The sequence below is a fragment of the Alexandromys fortis genome, unplaced genomic scaffold (genome assembly GCF_014885135.2).
Source record: "Alexandromys fortis isolate MF-2015 unplaced genomic scaffold, M_Fortis_MF-2015_v1.1 scaffold_13, whole genome shotgun sequence".
In the NCBI taxonomy this organism is placed as follows: Eukaryota; Metazoa; Chordata; class Mammalia; order Rodentia; family Cricetidae; genus Alexandromys; species Alexandromys fortis.
In genome coordinates, this window is record NW_026067908.1 from 15,091,721 (window position 1) to 15,116,610 (window position 24,890).

The following is a 24,890-nucleotide window of genomic DNA, read 5'->3' on the forward strand; positions in this document are numbered from 1 at the left end:
CCACTTTCCCTAACACATAAACACTGTAGGTTGTATATCTTCCTAACATCTAAACACTGTAGGTTGCATATCTTCCACTGTGCCCCAGAAATGAACTGTGGAATCTGTTTTTCACTGTACTAGTCTCCAGAGAATACTGACTTGGGGTGTTAATAGCCCCTGGTAAATGATTTGGCTTCAGACATTTAGAAACTTGGAAATGAAAATCGGAATCCTCTCTTGTAAAAACAACACTGACAAGAGTTGATGTTGTGACCCTTGTCTGGGTTGGTGAGCAGTTCCACTCACTGGACCATCTGATACCCAAGCCCCAAAAGGCAAGATCCCTGGGTCCCTCTTGGAAATATTATACTACTTTTCAGAACAACTATTATCCAAATTTTGTTTCCTTCCCCTGGAAGATGATGTAAACAGAGATTGCGCTTGCATATCCCAGCTGCCCAGATCCGAATAATCACATAAAAACTATATTAATTACAACACTGTTTGGCCAATGGTTTAGGCATATTCCTAGCTAGCTCTTATATCTTCAATTGGCCCATTTCTATTCATCTGTACATTGACATGAGACCGTGGCTTACTGGTAAGGTTCTGGTGTTTTTCTCTTTTGGTAGCTACATGACATCTCCCTGATTCCACTTTCTATCCTTTTATCTCTGCTTCAATTTCTCGCCTTGCTACATTCTGCCCTGCCATAGGCCAAAGCAGCTTCTTCATTAACCAATGGTAATAAAACATATTCACAGCATACAGAGGGAAATCCACATCAGGATGATAGTTCCTTCCCTCATTGATATCAGATTTGGCCTATGACTAGTGACTTTCTCCTCAGGGAGAGAAATATCATCTCCATTCTGTTTAACCCTGTCTCACACTATCTATCAGTAAAATATATCTCATTATCTAAGGCACAGAGGGATTAGAATAAAATCAAACAAGCAAACAAAAAACTTCTCAACTTTTATTTTACTAAAGCATAGTCTGCTGAAGTTATTCCTTTCAAATGACACCTTAACCATCTCTAAGAACTATGTAAAACACTATTGGAAATGCTATTCAAAGTGATATTCCAACACCCCTAGTCTTCCAAGTGGCCTATACATATTGATTCAATTGTGCTAAGATGTCAAGGTCCAAAATAGGGCTGAACCTTGGGTGATACTAAATAAACATTGACGAAGGTATTCTTTGTGGATGTTTTAGAAGGAAGCCCTTGTCACTGTTGTCCATCTCTCTGTCCATCCATTCATTCGTCAGTTTAGAAAACACAATCTGTTTCATGTTGGGATCCTTTCACATGGTAACAAGTAAGACAGAAGTTCCAGGTTTTGGTGAAAATGGACACTGACCCCATTGACTGTAGTAGTATGTTATGTTATGTTATGTTATGTTATGTTATGTTATGTTATGTTATGCTAATGACATATGAAAGAATGCCAGGATCATCAACTATCATGCAGGGAAACAGTGCTCAGTATGGTAACAGGAGCATGACTGCTATCAGAAATGGTTTCCTAGATGAGGACCAAATCAAAGCTAAACAAAGAAAAGCAACCGGCCAGAGTGAGTTAAATGAAGCCCATGGAGCGCAGAAATGAATGCTCTATGCATAGTAAGTAAGATGAGTAAAATTTCTGAGTAAGGAATCCACTCTCTACTATGAATTGTTTGCAAGCACAAATCACAGCCCCGGTGAAGGACAAGGATACAAAGCCAGGGGCAGTAGGGTCAGACCCCAACAAACCCTGAATATTTTCTAAGATATCACATAAAGGGGACAGGGTATCATGGGGCTTGATTAATGTTTTGATTGCCACTTGAGGTAACAGGTCTGACATGCAAAAACAACAGCAATGAAAAGCCTATTTCAAGTAATTTCAATGACCTCAAGAAATCGATGTCATTGAATTTTATATTCTTCACCTGGAAAGGCCATTTTAAAGTGCCTGCTTTGTAAAGCTAACATAAAGGTTGGATATAAGACCTGCAAAGTAATACACATGGTGGCTAGTGCTAAACAGGTCTCCTAATGGTAGCTATGTCTTTTGCAATGCTCATGTTTTGTAAGAATTCAGTCACAAAGAGCAGCGTCTTTAGTAGGAAGGGCATGAAGGGTAGTTCCAACAGCAGAACTAGCTGCAAGGGAATGGGTGACATACACCGAGTAAATAATTTATGTGTTTGGAGCATTTTTCAAAGCTCCATTATTATTCCTTCTCCCTGTTTCACAGAGACTCTTGTAGTCACAGTGCATTTGTTAATTCCCTGGCCCCATTGTGCATTTAACAATATTTCATCCTCTCAATACAAAAGAGTCACCAAGTGTTTCCAACTTCACAAATAAATAATTCCTGTCAGAAAATGGAGTCTTTCCATCTGCCCAACCCATTTTCCATCTGTTCTTATGAGCTCATACCAGGACAGAGCTGGGTCATGAGGCCCTGTTGATTAGTCCTGATGGAGGGAGATGGATTCTCCCAGATGGTTTTCACATTAGTAATAAGGTTTGTCCACTGTTATTGGTTACTGTGTAATGAGAGCAAATGGAAAAAATACTTTCTAGACAGAAGGAAGGATGAAAGAGTCACAATGCCTTGGATTCCGCTTGACAACCTTCTAGACCTTATTCCCATAGTGTGTTCATCATTGCACAATTGCAGCAACCAACAAGTACATAAGATGCCCACTTGACAGAAGAAAACACTGAGGATCTGACTAGGGTTACACAATTTATATACGAGAGAGCTAAGACTATTTGTCAAACACACACACACTCTTACCAGAATACCAATAGTTCTAGCACTTTTTGCATGGGAGCCATTGATGCAAAAATTTTGTGTTTGGATAACTGTATTGTGTAGTGGTGGAAAGCTATCATATGAAATAAGAATAATTCCTGGTCAAGACGTGAAGCTAGACAGGGGCAGAGAATCACTTTTGGTGAGAACATAAAATCAGTAGTTTCTGATCTTAAAAAAAAAAGAGTAGACTCTGAACTGGGAAAATTGAACTTATATTCTGGGTTCTAAATATATTACCACAATGTGAAGGGCAAAGCACTTCACTGTCTGAGATCTGCTTCAGTTGGGGATATTAAGGTTACACTGATTTTGTAAGATGCTTTCCCAAGATTTGGAAAGGCTGGCTATGAAAATACTAACCTGACAGCAACATTGTACCACTAATGCAATAGTGGCATGACTGTTACAGGGATTACAATCTATTTTATGATTAGATTGAGGCCTGCTCACCATCAGAGAGCTCAGACCTGCTACTTCTGTGGAAGTAACAGGCCCTAGGGAGGAAAATACTACTGTCATCTTCTAAGTGGTAACATAATCCAACTACTTTCTAAATGCTTATGTTTATAACCATATCCATGCATCTCTCAATGTTGGGGAGAGAAATTTCTTTTTGCAGTAGGCAGCAATCAATGTAGGGATGCATTGTGCTGGGAATAAGAGATTGTGATCCTATTTATTCAGCCATAAGTAGGATATTTATATGAGCATTCCCTATCCCAAGCTCAGGGAATATCACAGAAGAGGGAGAGGAAATAAGTACCATGGAATGCTATTTTCTAAACAAAACATAGGTGTTGCAACGCATCAAAGCAGTAGAAACTCTTGTGTTTCTGACTTAGTGTCCCAGGCTCAAGAAGAGATGAGGTTAGGATAATGTAGTCTTCAGGCTCTAAATCTCATGACTGTTAACAGCAAAAGCTAGCATAGAGGAAGAGGTAGAGGACACAATAGAATAATTAACAGCACTAGCCTTAGAGACAGATGACCTGGTCCTGGGTCAAACTTGCCAGGTTCTCTGTGGTATTTATTGGTGATAAAGAACATAGAACCATAAGATGTTACATGCGAGCAGTGAAATTGTTTAAGGCAAAATAAACACGTGAGGACCTGAGACAAACTGTTCATGCTCTCAGTCTAATGTTCTCTCTCCTTGCCTCCCCTCCCACCTCCCTTCATCTCTCCTCTTCTCTTTGATATCATCCATTATTTTGTCCTCCTTCTTTCTCCCACCTCTGTAAATGTGTGTGAATGAAATCATGGCAAGAAAAAGTACTTAGGAAATATCAACTGTTTTCAATATTAAATGGGATCAAACATGCATAGTAAACAGTTATTCATAATTAAGACCTCAGGCTTTGGAGCCAGAGAACTTTGGTTCAAACCCCACCTCGGCCAATTACTGTGTGACCTTAGAAAAGTCATTTAATATCACTGATCCTCAGTTTCCTCACCACCAGAAAGGCTACAGTAATATTGCCTCCCCATACTCCTGCTTTGAGAATTTAATATATTTGAATTTATAACGTACATACAGACCAATGCCTAGCTCAAGGCAAGTCTTACGTATTGTACCTGTGCCCATTATAACTAACCACATGTTGCCCTTCCAGTTCTTTCTAGTGAAGTAAACCAAATTCACTTTGCCAAGAAAGGGCCAAGTTTATTCTCCCAGCCTCTGTGATTGATTGCCTTCTTGCCTTAGACTTAAGGATTTGGAGCTAACAGCTCCCTCTGCTGCCCAGAACTGAAACAGCACTATTGCCTCTGACAGCTTTATTAATATTCTGTCCTTCGTGCCCTGCCAGTTTTGCCTCCTGAAAATATGCTTCCTAGACTGATGAAATTGCTCTGAGGTACTAATATCATCAGCGATGCACTTTTCTAAGTAGCTGACTCATGATTTTTTTTTCAACCAAAAAGAATTCCCCTTCTAGAGTGGAGTTAGAATTGGACTAGCTGCCTTTACTTCACACACGTCAGGAAGGCTCAGGAGCCTCAGTAACATAGAGAGTCCTCTCCACATCTGGCAAAAAGCTAGAACAGATTGTTCGCATCTCCAAACCATTTCCACTTTGCAATGTGTAATGTAGCCATTTTTAAGGTGAAAGGATTGATCTCGGAGAGTAAAGAGAGAGAAGAAAGGGAAAGGAGGAAGACAGGAGGAGTAGGGAGGGACACAGAGAGTGGAATGGAAGGATAGGGACGTCGTTTGTGTCCAGGACTCCATTTTGGAAACTCTTCTCAGATTCGTAGGTTGGCAAACAGACTTTCTACCCAGGTGGGCCTCATAGACTGAGAAAAATGGCTCCATTTCCTGAGAAAGGAAGTTGAGTCCATTGAAAGCTTATGATGCCAGAGTACAGGGGTGCAGTAGTAGGCAGGATAAGCTTTGTGATTCCTCTGCAACTGTGACTGAGCTTTATATGCATTGTACATTCGAGGGAGAAAGTAGAGAGAACTTTGAAGGTACCCACACAAAGAAGTGATAAATGCTCAAGGTGATAGATATACTAAAGTCTCCTAAATCAGTCACTATACAATTGTGTAGGTAATTTTTTTAATTGAATCTTAGATAGATAGATAGATAGATAGATAATAGATAGATAGATAGATAGATAGATAGATAGATAGATAGATGATAGATAGACAGACAATTAGTGTGTCTATCAGAAATCCCCAAATCACTTCTTACTAAGCTGTCAGATATTTTTGAAGTAATCTTTCATTCCATCCTCACAACACAGTGAGCTTAAGTTCCCACACACAGATACAAAGGAAGTAGTGAGACTGTAGAGTTTCAAGCCTTCTACCACACTATCTCCAAAGACTGAGACTCCATTTGGGGAAACAGAACAATGGTGGCCTAAAATGGAAAGGGAAACATCAGAAGTGGTCAGGTGGTGCCTCAAGAAAATGGGACCATCTGAGCTGCACTGTTACCATGGAGGCTCTCAAGGACCTTCCCTCCCTTTCAAGGAGGAAACTTAGGACATCCTAAAAGGACTTTTCATCATCTGGGGTTCCCTGGATCGTAAAAAACCTTCAAAGTGATGCAGTCTACTGAAAAAGTCAAAGAAACATTCAAGAAAAACATCAATTCTATTCATGTTTTTCTAGTATATAGAAGAGGGAATAGCAGAGACAATACATATTTTTCATCAAAGCCAAAACATTACAAGGAAATGTGCATGCTAATATGGCTTATGACTAAACTCTGAAAATCCTTAACAAAATATTGTCAAGTCTAATCCAATGATGTATATTACCAACTGAGACAGTACTAGAGATGCAAGGCTGGTTCAACCTCAAAAGTCAGCCAATGAAAACCACAATGCAATAAAGTAGAGAAGCCACCACATAAACAAGAGTGGTGGAGTCTAACACTGGAGTTCTTCTAATGAGAAGATAAAGGACCATATGTCCTCAGTGGCATAAAGTAGAAATAATCTTGAATCCACCACTGTGGACCACAGAATTTGGAAGACTGCCACTCTTGTGGGAAGCCACAGAAGATCTTCAGCACAGGAAGGCACTAGTACAGATTCCACTAAGGTCTCACTTATGTTTTTATACATACATTCTGATTCCACTCCAGTCACATGACACCTTGATCACAATCACCAAAGTCATAATTTATTAATAGTTTTAGTTGTGACTATTGAAAAGTAATACCAACATGTAAGTGTTCCTTTTTTTTTTTTTTTTTTTTTTTTTTTTTGTCTTCAGATAAATTTCATTAGTTCCATCCCCGGAAAATCCCACACCTTCACACCTTGCACTAAACACACAGAAAGAAATGGGGGAGGAAGAAAGGGATGGAGGGAAGGAGAGGGAGAGAAAGAGACAGATAGAGACCATCTTCCTTTTCTAAGTTCAGAATTCTTTCACGAGGTAATTTAAATTCACTGGTAGCTCTATGACAATCACCAACTGCAAACTATTAAAGTAAAGTAGAAATTGGTGGAGAAACTTCTCTGTGTATTTCTTCTTATATTGCACCTTTTAAATGGGCTTGAATTGTCTTTAAGAATTTTTTTTTCGAGATAGGGTTTTCTATGTAACAGTCCTAACTGTCCTGAAACTAGCTCTTGCAGACCAGGCTGACCTCGAACTCACAGAGATCTGCTCACATCTGCCTCCTGAGTGCTGGGATTAAAGGAATGTGCCACCACCACCCAGCCAAGATTTATTATTAAATACTCAAATATTTAATGTTCTACCTCATGTGTCTAATTTACATACAACGTAGTAGATATCAATAGATGGGGTAAGATTCATGACATAAGCAATTGACTTAGAGCATAGCTTGCTATAGGGTACACAGAGTTATTATGACATCCAACACCAAAGGAATGGTGTCCCTGGTGGCTTTAGGCAACTATGTAAACAATCACCTGTTGTTGCATTAGGAGTGGCTGGCGGGGCTGTGTCCCCGGCGCCCGGCCACCCGCATGGCTAGGTTATGGCCCGAAATAATTACACGGAAACTGTATCTTTTTAAACACTGCCTGGCCCGTTATCTGTAGGCTTTTATTGGCTAGCTCTTACATATTGTTCTAACCCATTTCTAATATGCTGTGTAGCCCACGAGGTGGCTTACCAGGGAGGATCTTAACCTGCATCTGTCTGGAGTGGGAGAATCATGGCAACTCCCTGACTCAGCTTCTTTTTCCCAGCATTCTGTTCTGTTTACTCCACCTACCTAATTTTCTGTCCTATGAGGGCCGAGGCAGTTTCTTTATTATTAACCAATGAAAGCAACAGATAAGATACAAGACCCACCTCCATCAACCTGTAAATAACAACCATTTAATGAGATCTCACTATGCCCATCCTCATCATCTACATTAGTCAATTTTTTTGCTGCTATGAAAAATATTTGAGAGAAACAACTTAATTGAGAAAGTATCTATATTTGTCTTAGAGTCTCTGCATTTTCAATGCATTACGGTGCAGAAGAGTGACAACACAAACCAGCTCACACCATTGCAGCCAAGCAGCAGAAAGGAATAATGGCTATGCCAAGGGGTTCCACCATCTTCTCTTTTTGTTTTGGTAGCTATTCCAGCTTAGAGAATTGTGCCACCCAAGGTCACACTGACATTTTTGCTTATCCTCTCAGAAAACATGCTTATTTATAAAGAAATGTTCTAGGCATTTCTTTGATCTAATCAACTGGGCAATCAAGACTAACTATCACAATGTCTCTTAATTCACAAAGCATCTATTGGAGTATAATCACCTCCATTTCATTAAAATATGAATGGCTGGAAAGATGACTCGACTGTTAAATGTGTTCTTGCAGAGTATTTAAGTTCAGTTCCTAGTACCCATGGCAGATGGGTCACAACCACCTATAACTCCAGCTCCAAGGAATCCAACACCCTCCTCTTGTCTCCATATACCCTCACACAGTACACACATGGCCAGGGGTTTAAACATTTTTGTTAAACAAGTAAATAAAAGATTAAGTTGAGACAGGTCATTTAACATAACCAACATGATAAATAAGGAGTCACTGGCAGAGTAAGGATGCAAACTTAGTCTTGTAGACAAACTCTGGGCTTATAACAGGAGGCTTTCCTGCATCTTGGAAATTAAAGGTCCTGAAAGAAATGTATTCCTAATGTCATGGAAGTGATGTATGTGAATGTGTATTGGGAATCTCTAGATGAACAGTGCCGGTATATATTTAAAATGAGATGTGTTAGACCTGATGAAACAACAATGGCTGTCCTCACACTATGGATGTTGAGATCCCAAGAGTTGCTCATTCTGGTGAGCTGGATGCCTCAGCAGTCTCAGTCTGGCCCTGAAGGTCTAGAGAGTCCTTAGAGAGCCACTGGTCTCCCATCCACACCGAAAGACTGAAGAAGCTAGGTTCTAATGTCAGAAAAGGAATGTCACAGCAATGGCAGCAGCAACAGTGATGGCAGAAGAGCGAACATGAACTAGCAAAGAGACTGGTGCTGAACCCTCCAGCAAGACATGAAGACAAAGAAGCAAAAAGGGAGGAAATCATTTTTCTCTTTTTATATGGACCACCACCAGAAGATATCGTGTGCATTTTGAGTGAGTCTTCTCATTTCAAATAACCTGACCAAGAAAATGTCTCATAGGTGTGTCTATGAGCCTGTCTCTTTGTTGAGTCCAGATCCAGTAAAGTTGACACCTAAGATGAATCATCACAGGTCCACTCTGTGACAGCCTTATAACCATTCTTACTCCCTTATGCAATGCTTAATTTCCAAAATGAAAATAATAAAAAATAATCTCAGAATTCGACCCAAGATGATAAAGCTATACGATGCAAAACTGCAAATTAACCATTTTCCCTGAGGATAGGCAGCAAAGTCCCTTAAAGAATACTTAGTCTTTCAGTGTCCCACAATGTAAATATGATATCATAGAAACATTATCTGATTACCAATGTTTTATTACATGATAAAGAAACAAAGGAAAGTACACACAAATATCTACTTAATATATGTGTAGATGTGCACAAACATGTTCTTGACAAAATAGGATGGGAACACTCCTGGTAATTGCAGTCTTCATTTCTGTGCCGAGCTGTGTGTTCTTGGCTAGTATTGACAACTGCCTTCCTTTACTCCCTACTCGGTATTTCCTTTGCTCTCAACAAGTCCCTCAGCACATGGTGGCTCTTTACTCAGAGGAGTGACCTAAACTTTCATTGATGAAGTATTTGGGCAATTTATCATTTCATCTGGATTAGGTTATTGTAGTTTTAGTAAGACCCCATTGACCTTAATCATAGGCCATGGTAACACCAAGATATGCCCTAAAGGTTCTACTGCACACTTGAAGTATTCCTCTTTCTTACCTCCATTATAGAGAAGCAGTACAATTTCTACCCAAATAGTCTGGATCAGTTACCCTTCTAGCACTGTTATTTCTTTCTTAACCTGTTGAGTCAAGGTTATAGGGAGCCCAATGTGACTAGGGGAAATCAGAGCTTTCAGTTCAATGAATGTGTATTGTGACCTTCTAGCAAAAGCATTTCCTCTTCTGGAAAATTTTTGGCCAAAAGAGCATAAGGCTGTGAGAATAGAAAGCATTTTTTTTTCTAATGGGTCTCGGAATAATGGAGAGTGATATCATTCCCATTTTTACTTTCTGATTCCCAGACCCATGAATCCTGGCCGCTGAAAGAACAGTGTCATATATTGGATGCTAACTTGGAGCTCATAAAGCCTTTTAGACAAACCCCATTGAATCCTTCAATCTATTACCCCCTAATTGGTACTGCACTGCATCTTTAAAAGGCCATTCCACTGTTCTAGCAAACCAGCTACTTTCGGGTGATGGGGGACATAGGAAGACCTGTGGATTTCATAAATATGAGCTCACTACCACACTGTTTTGGCTATGAAGTGAGTTCCTCAGTCAGAAATGACATTATTATGGTGGACAGGATATTCTGTAAGTCCATGGATGGCTTTGGAAAAGGAATTATGTGAAAGAAAGACAAACCAATAATAAGAAGAAGTGTTTATTCTAGTAAGGACAAGTGTTGCCCTTTAACTGATGGAACTGGTACAATGTAGCCTACATACCACCATGTTCCTGGCATGACAATCCCCAGGGAATTATACCATATCAAGGACTCTGATGCTGACATATTTGACACTCAGCAGCAGCTATATCTAGGTAAGCTTTGGGGAGTGGAAGTCCATGGTGTTGAGGCAAGCATAACCTCCATTTCTGACACTGTGACTATTTATTTATGGACCCATTGGACAATGACAGGAATAGCTATAAAAAGAAACTGATACTAACCGCAGAAAGGTAATCCTATATGCTTGATTAGTGCAATCCTCCTCTGCTAAAGCCATCCTTTGATGAGCATGTAATGCAAGTATCTTCATGTCCTGGCCCATTTGGAGATACCTAGACACATAGTTCTTTCATAATGTCTTTTTAATCAATTTTCTAACCATGTTCTTTTCAAGCCACTGATCATCCATCCAGTCAAACTTATAGGCTATAGCATAAATCAGTATATAGTTACATGTGTGGCCATTTATCCTTTCAACCAAGCTACAAAACCATTGAAGTGTTCAACATTCTACCACTGTGAAGATCTGCCTTTGCATCAGTGTCCTTCAGACTTGACCAATAAAGAGGCTGTAACACTGTGGCAGAACTCTTATGGGTGGTACTTATGGAGTATACAGGACCACATCTAAAAGAGGTCCTAGTCTTCTCTTCCTCAGCTAATTACTTGTTGGTATGCTGTTTAAACTGGACATTCAGGACCCACATAAATGTAATTGCTAATCTTTCCAAAAGATGGGATGGTCGTTTAGGGTCCCTGCTTCACAGAAGAAACTGCCAGACATTCTGCAGGAAACAGAAGAAAGCAACTGATGAACTTTGCCATTACAAGGCAGAACAGATCTTCAAATCTCCTGTTTTGTGAAAAAAATCTGCTTGATACTATGGGCCTGTAGGCTAAAGATGGATACCCAAACATTACAAAAGAATTTTGGGTGACTTCCAGGCTGCAAGAAATCTCTGTCAATTCTAGAACTTTGGAAGTTGCTTACACTGCACTTCCTGTTTACTTAGCGAATATTATATCTTTCTGGGATCTTTGAAGAGTTGAAGATTATGTATCTAACTGAAATGTATCTCTGTATATCTAGAAAACCTAACTAACATAACTAAAAGTTTGATATTATTATATATGACTATTAACCTATATTTCTTAATTTTACATTACATTTTAAAATGAGATGTTTACAAACATAATACCTTAAATAAGAGTAGAAATATGTATATACACAATGTAAAAATTCAACATTAAATTTGTATCACTAGACAAAGATCAATACCAATGCAAAGTATTCATTTCTATATCATGTATACCTCACTTTCACTGCTTCTCTATGTCTGACTGACTGGTGTTCACCTGCCTTCAGGCCCCAAGCACCTCCCTCATTCTCTCCTCCTTCTTCTCTCATCCTTCTTCTCTCCCAAGCCTAGATTTTTTTCCTTCTATTTATTCTCTCTACTCAACAACCCAGCTTGTCCATTCTCCTGCCTAGTTATTGGCCATTCACCTCTTTATTAGACCATTCAGGTGCCTTAGACAGGCATGGGGAAACATATGCAACACTTCTTTACATAATTAAACACAGGCAGCATAAAAAAGTAACACACCTGTACACAGTTAAAGTACTATTCTGCAGCACAGACAAATGTAACACAACTTTGCCTAGTTAAGATAATATTCTACAACACAGGTGTAATGATTTATCTTTCATCTTAGAAAAGATATCTCTGCAGGTCACCAAGATGATTCCAAATGCTAGATACAGAACTGTAACATTTAATATTTTCCCTGCTAGGTTTGGGTCTTGCTTTGGTTCTATCTTTCCTTGCTCTCTCTCTCTCTCTCTCTATATATATATATATAATATATATAATATATATATATAATATATATATATCTTGTTCCTCCCTATTGGAGTGGGAACATATGCTCTGCTATTTATGTGGGGATGTGTGTAATTTTTGTAAATTGCACAGAGTTCACAGTTAAGAGATGGCCTCGAGTCTCAGAAGATATATTGGACTTTCAAACAGTTTATGCTGATTTCATATTGGTCTTAATAATAAAAACCATTGAGTCAGATATTAGGAGGATAAAAGCTGAAAGATCAGAGAAGCAGAGCAGACAGCAACTAGTTCTTACCTCTATGAAATGCTCAGACCAAATGGAATAGCTTGTCTTTACAAGTCCTCAGAGAGAATATCATGTGTTCTGGTCCTCCTGCCTTATATTCCTCTCTCTGCCCCACCATATCCATTGCAATCTTTACCTCCCTAGTGCTGGGATTAAAGACATGTGACTCACTAGTACTGAGATTAAAGGTTTGAGGCATCACCGCCTGACTCTGTTTCTCTTTTAGACCAGATCAATCCTGTGTAGCCCAGGATAGCCTTGAACTCATAGAGATCTGTCTGTCCCTGCCTCCCCGAACCCTGGGATTAAAGGTGTGTCTCACCACTGCCTGGCCTCAATGGCTAACTAGTGAGTGGTTTAGCTCTGCACTCTGATCTTCAGGCAAGCTTTATTTGTTAAACCACAAACAAAATATCACCACAGAACAGTGCTGGGGTTGTTAGAGTACAGGGGCCTTTGAAGTTGGATAGGAGTCAGGGGTGGAACTTGGGATTCGATTGTGATTTGTCCCCTATAGCTCATATTTTGAATAATTGGTCCTTAGCTGGTGCTGCTCTCAGACAAGGCTATAGGGCATTGCTTCGGGGAGTGAGACACTGGAGTAGGACTTAAGACCCGCCTGCTTTCCTGTTCCCCTCCCTCTGTTTCCTGAGCCTGCACGCAGTGTAACTAGCCATCCTTCTGCTCCTGCCACCGTGCCTTCCCCGCCTACTACTATGTCTTCTCTGTCATGATGGACCGTAGCCTGCTTGGAAGGCAAGCACAAATCAGTCATTTCTCCCTCTAGTTCCTTTCGCCAGGGTATACTGTCATAGCAATGAGAAAGCAATTAACACAAGGTGCCAAGGAAGCAGTAGCAAGAAGGGATCACACGTGTTCGGGAGGGTATGCCAGAGAAACTGTGGCGCATTTAAGAAGAAGCATCTTGACTGGCAGGCAGGATTCAAAAAGGTAGAGAAGAATGAGAGAAGGTCTGCAGATTTCTAGAGGAAGAGCGGGGAATAGGAAAGGGCCCTGTGTATACAGAATAGCTGTCCTGTGTGGAGCGAGGGTGTGAGCTCTTGGTGTTGCTACGGGTTGCATATTATTTTGCAAGAAATGTATTCCTGGTTGTAACAAATAAAAGTTTGATTTGGTGTAATTTCCCCCGCCAATTAAAGTCGAATTTCTTATAGCTTATCAGGAAACCACCGTTCTGCTGAGAGAGAAGTCAAGCAAGCAACAACACAAGAGTAAGTCCTATGAAGAGAGCAAGCAGGGCTTCAGCAAATCAGACACCATCAAGGCCCACCACGGATTGAGTTGAGAAGTGGAGGCTGCATAAATGTTGCTCACCAGACAAAGGAACCTAGTCCTGAGTTGTGGGAACAGCTTGTGCCAAACCAAGACGGGAGACAGACCAGACGCAGCCTGTTTGTGAGGCTGCAGGTGTTAAGTACTGCAGAAGACAAGCGAGCAGGTGAGACTTGATAGCATGGATACCAGGGGCCTACCAGAGGTCAGCTGCTGATCAGACTGTGTGGTGTTAAAGTGAGGATGTGGTAGGGTGCCCTGGCCCTGAGCAAGCATGGGCTGGCTTCCCAGGGCAGTCAGCAAATCAATTACGCCCTCCACCGACTCTCGCCTTGTGTATTTAGAATGCATGGTGTTTCCCTGCCAAACATCTGCTCTCGCTATTAAGCATGCCATGGTAACCATTGCACTCAGTGCGTCAGCGCCACCAGGATTGGTAATAATCACAAGTGTCAAAACCGAGAAGAATGGGGAAGGAAAGCTGTGCAAAAATCCAGCGGCAAGATGATTGGACTGGAGCACCAGTCTGCAGCTCGCCAGCTGCGCCTTCTGCTGCCCTGCTGGGGGCAGGGGAGCTGATATGGCTCTGGCCTCCTTTTGCCCCTTCTGTTGATCCCACTCCCTGTATTATTCATTCATCCACTGCTTCCCCCGACGTTGGAAAAGATGCCCGGCCTTGCCAGCGCAACATATGTGCCCCTGCGCCATTGTGTATGATGAATAAACCCGCCAAAAGCTCACCAGACCTAGGGGCCTCTGGGTGCAGACCCAGCATTGACACAGGCAGGCAGTGGCGTGTCCTGGCGGGGGGCCACAGGAAGACACAAACCAGGCTTGGGCTTTCAGCATGACTACTTCAGAGCCGGGAAACCTTGGCAAATCTCTTAGCTCTCTGAGCCCAGCTTTTGCTCCTTTGGGGGGGGGGAGGAGTAGCAGCAGCGCTTATCAACTACATTCGCTTGGACGCTTAAAGGGAACCAGCAGCCTTTCATGGGAGCTCAGCATAGTCCTTCAGGGTCAGCTATATGATTTCCTTTTTAATTGCACTCTCAAAAATAGAGATAAATAAAATTGCTAGGCACTATGCCCAACTCTATATTCTATTTATGGGATCTCCACAGCCATACTCAGGAAACACGACTGATACTGTTTGACGCGGAGTTTGAGTATAGGAGATGGTTAAAGGTTAAAGTGGCTTGTCAAGCCCTCAGGTGGTGGCAATACCAGGCCATAGGTTGATCTGGGAACTCAATCCCAGCCCAGCTTGCTGCATCCGCCACCCTGCTGGCCCTCTTCTTACCTTGTTCTTTGCTACAGTGAAGGAAATACTATTTATAGGCCCCCGTTCGGCTACAGGAGCCATAAAAATGAAGTTATTTCCTCTTCCAAACAAAAGCCCTTCGGAAAGGCAGAGCCAGCTCCCACTGCCCCAAATCTGTGTTCCTTCTGACCAACCGGTGCCAAGTCCCTGGGCAAGTGCCCCCTTCTTCAATTATTTCCCACTGGACCCTTCCACTGTGGAGAATGCCTCTCTCAAAATGAGCTCAAACCTGTGCTGTGGGATTCCTGAACGGGAGCTAGGGCTTCCCTTTGAGCGAGTCAGCACATTTGGAGGTTCACAGATAGGCAGGCTGGCAAGGTTGGTGCCACCATCTGGAGCATGCCCCTTTGGATGGCTTCTGAGCATCCCTGGATACTAGTTCCAGCGAGGCTCGGTAACGTGGGTTCCAGCGCCCTCAAGTGGACAGGGAGTGAAATCTGTGAAAAGGACACTTAAGAGGACTAAAGAGAACTCGCATTGTCTTTATTAACAAAGTAAGATAAGCATAAAATGCAATTCCTTCCTCGCGACACAGCTAGTTTTTGACTCTCTTTTCAGTTTGGGTGAAATGGGTGATCACCCTGCAGAGGTCCGGAAGCGAGCAGGAACTGACCACCGCTGCTGTTTCCTGTGCCAGTCAATGAAAATGCATACGTCACTTAACCCCCTGCCCTGCTGCTGGTAAATTCTCACCGACAGCCCACTCCAGACACAGTGTTCTTCCAGCTGTGTTAAGGAGGTAAGGAGAAGGCAAGTGTGAGCATCCGGGTCAAAGATTCTAACCAAAGAGATGCTTCCTTCCGTCGCTGCCTCATAGAATCTGGAAACTGGATCAGTGAGCAACCATGTGAGAGCAAGGAAAGAGCCCTGAGGCAGTGTAGCCCAAGGCGAGAGAGCAGCTTGAGTCACCACCTCAGGGCTGGATAGATTCATAAATGCAAATGGTAACCCCACAATCCTGCTTAGGCTAATGTCTGGGAGCGTTTTTCCTGGAAAACCCACTGGGAATCACTGGGCAAGCTCCTCTAAGAGCGCCCCTTTTCAGAGAGTGTTGAGGTGAGACTGTCCCCAGGTGCATTCCAGCTGGATCCAAATCCTGTGAGACTCAGGAAACAGCAGTCTCATGACCAAACTTTTCTAGCAGAGTTGGAAAGCATCCAATCCTTGTTCAGCACCAACCATCCCCCATACACTTGGTATTGATACCATGGCTTTCTTCCTTCTTGGTAACAGGCCAGTCTTCAACCTACCAAGATTGGGCACACCATGGAGTTACTTCTGTTGCCATCACTTTGCGAGAAGAACCAAGGGATCTGATAGGCAGGAATCACACTCTGAAGTGACAATTGACTTACCCTCATACCCAGGGTTATAAGCTTTCCCTAATTAAACCTGGCTAAGCATGCTGTTGAGCTGCTGAGCAGCAGCCATGATTGAAGCACCTGCAGCCACATGCTCAACACAAAGAAAAGGTAGAATGGCTGTCTTAGTAATCCTCAAGCTGCAGCATCCCTAGTGAAACCATTTATACCCATCTGATGTCACTATTGATGGTGTCATGTGACATGTAGTTCACATGACACCACCCACCACACCACAATGATAGCCAGCTGGGATGCTGCCTTTGCTGAGCTTCCCCATGGAGGAATGCCCTAGAATCAAAGTTAAAAGCCTTCTCTGTTGTTTAGGCTGTGGCCCTTCCCCTGTCTCTCCTCTCAGGAACCCTATCTCCTACAAGCACTCTAGTAGCTAGCCTCTCCTGGGAGGGTCCAGTTGCTTGTACTGAGGGAAAACAGACCAATAAGGGATGTAACAGGTGAAGTAGGGGTCAGCAAACAGATAGGAGACAAGAATGGAGACCAGTATCAGGGAAGGCAAGGAAGGGGGGAGGGATGAAGAAAACACAATGTCATAACAAGTCTAAATAGTTTCATTTGTCTTAATTAAGATAATTCCATCTTATGTTTGGTAACTTGAAATCTTCATTGAGCAAAATCTTTTTTTGAGGAATAAAAATAGCAGGCACCACCACAAACTTTCTATTGAGAGTTGAAATATCTATTTCAAGTAAGCAATTTCTATTGACACTCCCACATCACTATTTCACCTCTGTCATCTTTAACACTATTATCGATACATGGAGATCCAACATGGAATGGTCTGAATGCCTTTCATATCCCATTTGTTCAGGAAAAAAAAAAACAGAATAAAGAAAAAAACAGAATAAAGACCTTGTACAAGAAACTAAGATAAGACAATCCAGGGACTTCTTGGGAATTCAAGACAGACCTGCCTGGGCTGGTTGACTGCCCAATATCTTGACATTTCATATATTGAATATATTGTAGATTTTTGTATATTGAGTTTTTGTACATTGAATATTTTTTCTCATTTTCCCTCAAGACAAAATGACTAAATTATAGGTGTCTAGAAATATTTTCCAGTTTTATTTAAAAGGTTACTATTCATGGCTTAAAATACCGTAATCCTGCTATGCCCACACCCAGTACCTACCTCCTCTTCTCATGTGATGGAAATGTGAAAGGAACTTTATCCAAGACTTAGACGTGGGAGGTAGGTACTCTACTGAGTATGTTGCCCATCCCATTCAAACTCAGATCCCAGATCATCCCAAATTGCCCACAGATACATGCCCAAAGACTTCAAACACAAAGCCAGAAACATCTGCAGGAGGCAGATAACAAGACAGGTCCAACAAGCAGAGACTGTGTGCCCAGCCCACCTGAATGCCCTGTGTCACAGAATCCCTTTCCCTGCTGCTTGAGGGCAGGCCGCAATAATTCATCTTATGGGTTATTTTCTTCTTTAATGAAAAGGCTGGCTCTTAAAGCCCCATCTTCTTTCAGCCTTCAGCTCACACTCAGCTAAGCTCTGCTAAACACTCTTTGGGTAGAAACAGCTCCTTTCCAAAGAGGAAATTGTATGTGTATCTGTGTAAAGCTCCTTTGAGAGGTTTGCATAAACTGCTTGTAATTACGTGGCTGGCCTATCCCATGCCTGGCTTTGTGGTGCCTCCAGCCAGAGTTTTCTTTTGTGGTTAGTTCAGCTCATTCTTAAAACTCCTGTAGGCTTTTGAATCTGGATTTCTCAACCTGAACGATAAACTGCATCTTCTCAAAGGCTAGCTAGTTCAGAGGTGGAAGCCAAGGTCATATTTCAAAGAAAGAATAAAAGGGGGAAGGTTTTTGATTGGTATGTGGAACAATTTCGTCCAAAGACCTAAGTTTCGATATATACAATAGCTTGAGACATAAAGGCTACAACGATATGATAAACAACCACCCAATAAAGCAATCAAAGGTGCTTGGTTAGGTGATATGGATGAAAATGTATGTTTTGTACCTTTTTCTCTTTAATCTGAACTCAGACAAACTGATTGATAAGTGAAGACAGTGAGGGAGAGCCTTCATCTCCTATTCCTGCTAACCTTTTTGTAAAGATGTTTAAAGATGTGCAGCCCATTTGGACTTTCAGTCAGCCCCATCTGCATTGTTTCTAGTGAAGCCTACTAGAACACACCTAGAGGATTTGTTACCTTTCCAGCTGATGCGTTAAATTCCACGTGGCATTTGGCAAAACCAGTGTAATAAAACAGAAAAAAAACAGCTTTGGAGTTAAATTGATCTGTTCCTAGTTCTGTCATTAACAACTACACATCTCCTTGATCTTCAGTTTCTACATCTGCAAACCTGGAACAGTAAAGTAAGAAATATCTGCAGCATGGGGCTGCAATGATAATTCAGTTAAATGAGGCAATAAACAAGTTTAGACTGCCTGGAATAGATCAAGTTTTGCATATGCATTTCCAGAAAAGTATATAAGGAATGCTCAGGCCTGGGAAATGAGGTAAGCTGAGAATTTCCTTCCTTCTTCCCTTCCATCTTCTCTCTTTTTCTTTCTTTCTTTCTTTCTTTCTTTCTTTCTTTCTTTCTTTCTTTCTTTCTTTCTTTCTTTTCTCTCTCTCTCTCTCTCTCTCTCTCTCTCTCTCTCTCTCTCTCATGTGTGTGTTTCCCTTCTTTTGATTTTGCTAGTGTGACAATATTTCCTGTGTTTTCATGGGTTTAGTTACCCTCCTTAGGTTAGAGTTTTCCTTCTAGTACCTTTTATATGGCTGAATTTATAGATAGATATTGTTTAAATTTGACTTGGAATATCTTATCATGGAATGTCTTATGCCTTAGTTAGAATTTCTATTTCTGTGCAAAGACATTATGTCTAGAGTAACTTTGATAAAGGAAAAGACTTAATTGGGGTTTGGTTAAAATTTCAGAGGTTTAGTCCATTTTCATCATTGTAGGAAACTTGGTGGCATGCAGGCAGACATGGTGCTGAAGAGGAGCCGAGAGTTCTACATCTGGATCTACAGGCAACAGGAAGAGACTGTGAGCCACTAAGCCTGGTTTGAGCTTCTGAGACCTCAGTGCCTGCCCCCAGTGACACACTTCCTCCAGCAAAGTCACAACCACTCCAAGAAGGTCACCTCTCCTAATAGTGCCATTCCCTGTAGACCTACAGAGGGGACCATTTTATTCAAATCACCAGATCTTATTTTCTCCATCTATGGTGATCGAAAGTTTTGATGCATGCAGTAGTTTGGAATGGCATCTGTAGTCTCTAAGATTCTGTACCACAACACTTCAGGCCTTCTCCCTGTTAGAGTCTCCATTGAGAAGTCTAGTGTAATGCTAATAGATCTGCATTGATATGATATTTGGTCTTTTCTCTTGCAACTTTTAATATTCTTTGTTTGTTCTGTTTGCTTAGTGTTTTCATTGCCTATTTCTATAATTTTAGGAATTTCAAAGTTGTTGACAACAGGTGTGGCTACAAAACAAGGTATTCTGACGTAGGGTGTGGTTACTTGGTGTTTTGGAAAGGAAGATGGCCCATAGAGGTGGAACCGCTGCACCCTGAACAAAGATCAAAGAAGTCAAGCATACTCCTGTGCTCCTTCACTTAAAATAAGAGGTTTGACATAGGGAGTGACTGCCTGCAGGGTACTTGGTCTAGGGTGTGTTCACTGTCCTCAACATCAAATGCTTTACTCAGAAAATAATGGTTTGATGCCTCAGCTATTAAAACAAGTACCTCTCCTGTTGTTCTTTGTGTCATGTTAAAGTAGTCTTTTACCGTTTTCCTCCTCTTTTGTATTGAGGTGTAAAAACATACAAAAAATATAAATAAACATGGGCAAACTCAGAACCCAAAATGCGGCATTCAGTATCTCCTGAGCTGCTCTCTCAGTACTGTCCTATGTCTCTGTGTTTCTTATCTCTGTCCTGCCTACCTAGCATATCTAATCCTCATGCCCCTATTGTAGAGCGTACAAACCTGCCTCGACTGGACTATGGCAGAAGTCACCCCAAAAGGTGGCTTATGACAGCTGTACTTATGTCTGTACCTTATCCAGTCATCATCAAAGAGGCTTCCTCTGGTAGTGTTTAAGAAGAGGTGCAAAGGCACACTATTGGCTTTGCCAGACTGTGGCTAGGAAACTACTCTGTCTTGATAACTTCTAGGAGGACCCTTCATGTGGAGAAAAATGAGGCAACCACAGACTTGCCAGTTGGGAGAGCATTTATGGTGAGCCATTATGGCTCTCCCAGGGGCTAGTTTTAACCTTTTTTGATTCTTTTTGCCCAAATGAACTACTAGAATAGACCAGAAGTGAATACATACCTATGACAGGATGAGAAAAAAAATGAAAACTGAAGATATAACTACTATGATGTTATTTATAAGCTAGATAATTTTTATTCAACTATTTGCTGACTTTGACTCTTTATTTTTTTTAATTTGTTTATTTTACATCCTGATTGCAGCCTCCCCTCCATCCTCTCCTCCAACTCCTTCCTCTCCACCTCTCCTCCTCCCCTAGCCACCCTTTCTCCATATTTTCTCAGAAAGGGGCAGGCCTCCCATGGGTATGAGGAAAGCACATATTAACAAGATGCCTTAAGATCATGTACTTCTCCCTGGGCATGGCAATCCAGCATAAGGAATAGGTGACCAAGAGCCAGTCAAAGGCCTGCTCTCATTGCCATGAATCTCATAAATACTTTGACTCTTATAAGTACTTTGTTTATGAAATGGATCACCATTCTCTGTCCCCTTTAGATGAAAAGATATGTCACTGGGTCCATTAGAGTGATTTGTCCAGAGATAACATGGAGATAATAGTTGTCTAGGAATTACATACAATTTCATTGGTCTCCATCTTTCTTCTATTGCCTTCATCCTGTCCCCCCCCCAAAGTAAGCAGGCCCCAGCATCTTCAGAGCATATGTCAGTTCTTCTTCCATTCTCTTTACACCTCAGACATCACAGTCTAGAGATAGCGCAGATGCTATAGTAGACTGGGGAAAGGGTGTGGCCCATTCTGAACTTTGCACTCAGCTTCTCATCGATTGGGGACTTGAAGATAAAGTTTTGCATGAAAGCAGTAAAGAAAATGAACAGCTCAGATATGGTCAGTTTTCCAGGGCAAGCTTGCGTTCTTGTGGTACCAAAACAGAAGACCAGTCATTTTCTCAGCTCATATTCCTGGCTCCAAGGATTGATAAGCACCTCATTCAAGTCCTGAGTTGACCCTGAAATTTTTATTCAATTACTCATTTATCTGCAATGGGTCTACAAAAGGTATCTGCCTGGGATCCCTCAGAGCACAGAATCTGGAAGTCCTAAGTCAAAAGTCAAATGTCCCTCCCTTCATGGGCAGGGAGCTTTTGGTGAGAGCAGTGTACAGGATGCTAGAAATAAGAATCGTGGCTGACTGAGAAAGCTTAAGAGCTTTCATATCTCAGTCAACCAACATCACTGATACAACAGACCATGATTTGGTGGCAAGATTTCTGATGTTTTTTTTAATACATACAATGAAATACAAATAAGTGTGTCAGCAAAGTGTGCCTAAAGTGAAAGTCATCTTTTTCCTATGAGAAAGAGAAAGAAAGGCATCCTCTTCCACCTTGATTTATGTGAGTGACCTTGATCATCCTTTCTCCAGTATGGACCTAAAAGGGGAACTGAAGAGAGGAAACAGAGGCATTGCAGGGGCTGAGCCATGGGTGAATGTAGAAATTCAATTATTTACCTGACGTCTCCTTGGAACAGAGTAAACCACATTAGCTGATCCCCATTGATGTAAAAGCTAGAACTGTCCCCCAGACAGGCTAGGGAATGCAGATGGGAATAAGAACAATCCTACCCCAAGGATTATCTAAATATGCTATTATAAAAAGGCCATAAAGATATTACAGTCATACCCAGCACTTTCAACCTCTTGATGTGTCCAGTATGTAAATACTGTATATTTACAATTGAATGTACCTTAAAATCATGGCCATCAATAATTGGTTGTTTTAATTGTTTCGCAGAGTTGCTAGAGTTAGTCCTATTCACCCGCAGTAATGACCAGCTTTGCTAGTACGACAATCTTTATTGACTTCCCTTTCTTTCACTTTTGCACTTTCTTGGCAATGTTTGCCAAAATTGTTTCCCTCAAATCCCTCTCTGGAGGCTCTGTATCTCCAGGTTTGTTTTGGGAGACATCTGAAACAAAACATTTGTGACTTCAATGGGTGCATACTTTTGGAGAAAGTGAGGCTATAAAATGTAATCATTTCAAGTATTTTCCTAAATGGAGAGAATAACAAAGAAACATGGAGTTGGATTTTTTTACATGTTTGATAATACTAAGCATGCTTACAGATTTGTAAAAACGTTTCAACAATTTTAGAGATATTAATAATGATGCAAACGATGAGGTACCTAACTGCAGAGAGAAATTCGTGAGATGGTGTGAGAGATGTATGCAGAGAGGGAGCAATCTCTTTAGGAACAGGATCCAGTGGGTAGGAAGAGAGCCCACTATCAGAATAAGTCTTATAAAATCAGTAAAGTCAAAGCTTAGCTGATAAGCATGTGAATTAACTTGGAAAGCATATTAGAGTAAGACAAGAAAGATTGGTTTAATGGAAACATTAGACCACCTGGTATAGAAATCAAGGTTGCTGAGGGAATGAGATCAAGCAAGTAAGTATTGTATGAGAAAGTTATGATTTTTGTAATATTGAGTAGAATGAAAAAAGTAGTTGTGGGAATAAAGAAAGCAAACAGGATGTCAATGAGCAAGGGTGACAGACACTACCTGTATTACCAGTGGGTTAGAGAGGACTGTGCCTCACAGCAACTTTAGCATTGTAAAAGAGAGAAATCAAAGGGTGAAGAGGCATAGACCACTATCTGTTTAGATTCTGGTTATGCTCAGTGTGGTGGTTTGAAACAAAATGCCCTCACAAAGTAAGTGGCACTATTAGAAGGTGTGGCTTTTCTGGGGGTAGGTATGGTCTTGTTGGAGGAAGTGTGTCACTGTGGAGGTGGGCTTTGAAGGCTCTTTTGCTCAATCTTCACTCAGTATGACACTTAGACCATTTCCTCTTGCCTACAAGATGTAGGACTCTCAGTTCCTACTCCAGAACCATGTCTTCCTGCATACTGGTATATGCTTTCTGTGATCATAATGGACTGAACCTCTGAGACTGTTAAATGTTATCCTTAGAAGAGTTGCTGTGGTCATAAGGACTCTTCACAGCAACAGAAACTCTAACTAAGACAGAATTTAGTACTGGGGAATGGAGTATTGTTGTGATAGACCTGACCATGTTTTTGTTTGGAGGAATTTGGACTTTGGTACCTTGGGCTAGGAAGGCAGTAGAATGTTTTAAGCCCTGCTTAATGGGCCATACTAGTAAGAACATGGAAGACAATGATGCTGAGAATGATTTGAACTGTGGGGATCAAGATGTTTTAAAGTAGAATTTGATATGTTGCCTAGAGATGGTTCTTGTTGCCCTTTTCTGAAAAGTTTGCCTGAGGCTATAGTGAAGAGTTGTCTTGGCAGAAGAAATATCAAAAGAGCCTAGTAATACTCTGTCATTGGTTACTAGTGGTAACTCTAATGAAGATTTATAATGAAAGGGAGCAAGCTAAGCAGGGTAAATTACAAAATGTAAAATTTGAGAAAAGATGCGTGAGGAAGTGGAATAGTGGTAAATGCTATGTTTAAGAAGATAAATGGAAAAAGAAATGGAATAAAGGGAGTGGTGACCTCAGGACAAGATCCCACTGAGGTAAGTTTCCAACTTATAAAAAGGAATTAAAGCAAAGCAGGTGTAATGTTGCAAGCCTTTAATCCCAGCACTCAAGAGGCAGAGATCTCTGAGTTTGAGGCCAGCCTGGTCTACAAGGAAGTTCAAGGACAGTCAAACTTAGTCGGTAAAGACAACAATCAATTAAGATATGTGCTTCCCTGCTCCCCTATCCAACCTTCCTTTATCCCAAACATCCCGTTTCCCAAGTTCCCCCCAACCTCCCCTTCTCACTTTTCTCTCCCCATCTCCCCTTACCCCCTCCCACCCCACCCCCAAGATCCCATTTTTTGCCCGGCAATCTTATCTACTTCCCATAATCAGGAGGAAAGCTATATGTTTTTCTTTGGGATCACCTTCTTATTTAGCTTCTTTAGGAGATCAAATTGTAGACTCACTGACCTTTATTTATCTCTAGAAACCAATTATGAGTGAGTACATCCCATGTTCATCTTTTTGGGTCTGGGTTACCTCACTCAGGATAGTGTTTTCTATTTCCATCCATTTGCATGCAAAATTCGAGAAGTCATTGTTTTTTACCGCTGAGTAGTATTCTAATGTGTATAAATTCCACACTTTCTTCATCCATT

General features: G+C 41.3%; 1 protein-coding gene and 1 pseudogene across 2 annotated transcripts in view; both read left to right on the plus strand.

The window, feature by feature from the left end:
• The window catches only part of CUNH1orf87 (chromosome unknown C1orf87 homolog), a 99,065-nt gene extending 74,199 nt beyond the window's left edge, over nt 1–24,866 (plus strand). The window contains exons 12-15 of one of the 2 annotated variants that reach the window (XR_007590769.1): nt 13,692–13,975; nt 15,689–15,869; nt 18,824–18,997; nt 19,449–24,866. The gene's annotated coding sequence lies outside the window, so the exon portion shown is untranslated. Of the gene's footprint in view, nt 1–13,691; nt 13,976–15,688; nt 18,998–19,448 lie in introns of both variants that reach the window. The other variant, XR_007590768.1, reaches the window with a different exon arrangement.
• Nucleotides 15,177–24,890, plus strand: part of LOC126498099 (cytochrome P450 2J4-like) — a 43,655-nt pseudogene continuing 33,941 nt past the window's right edge.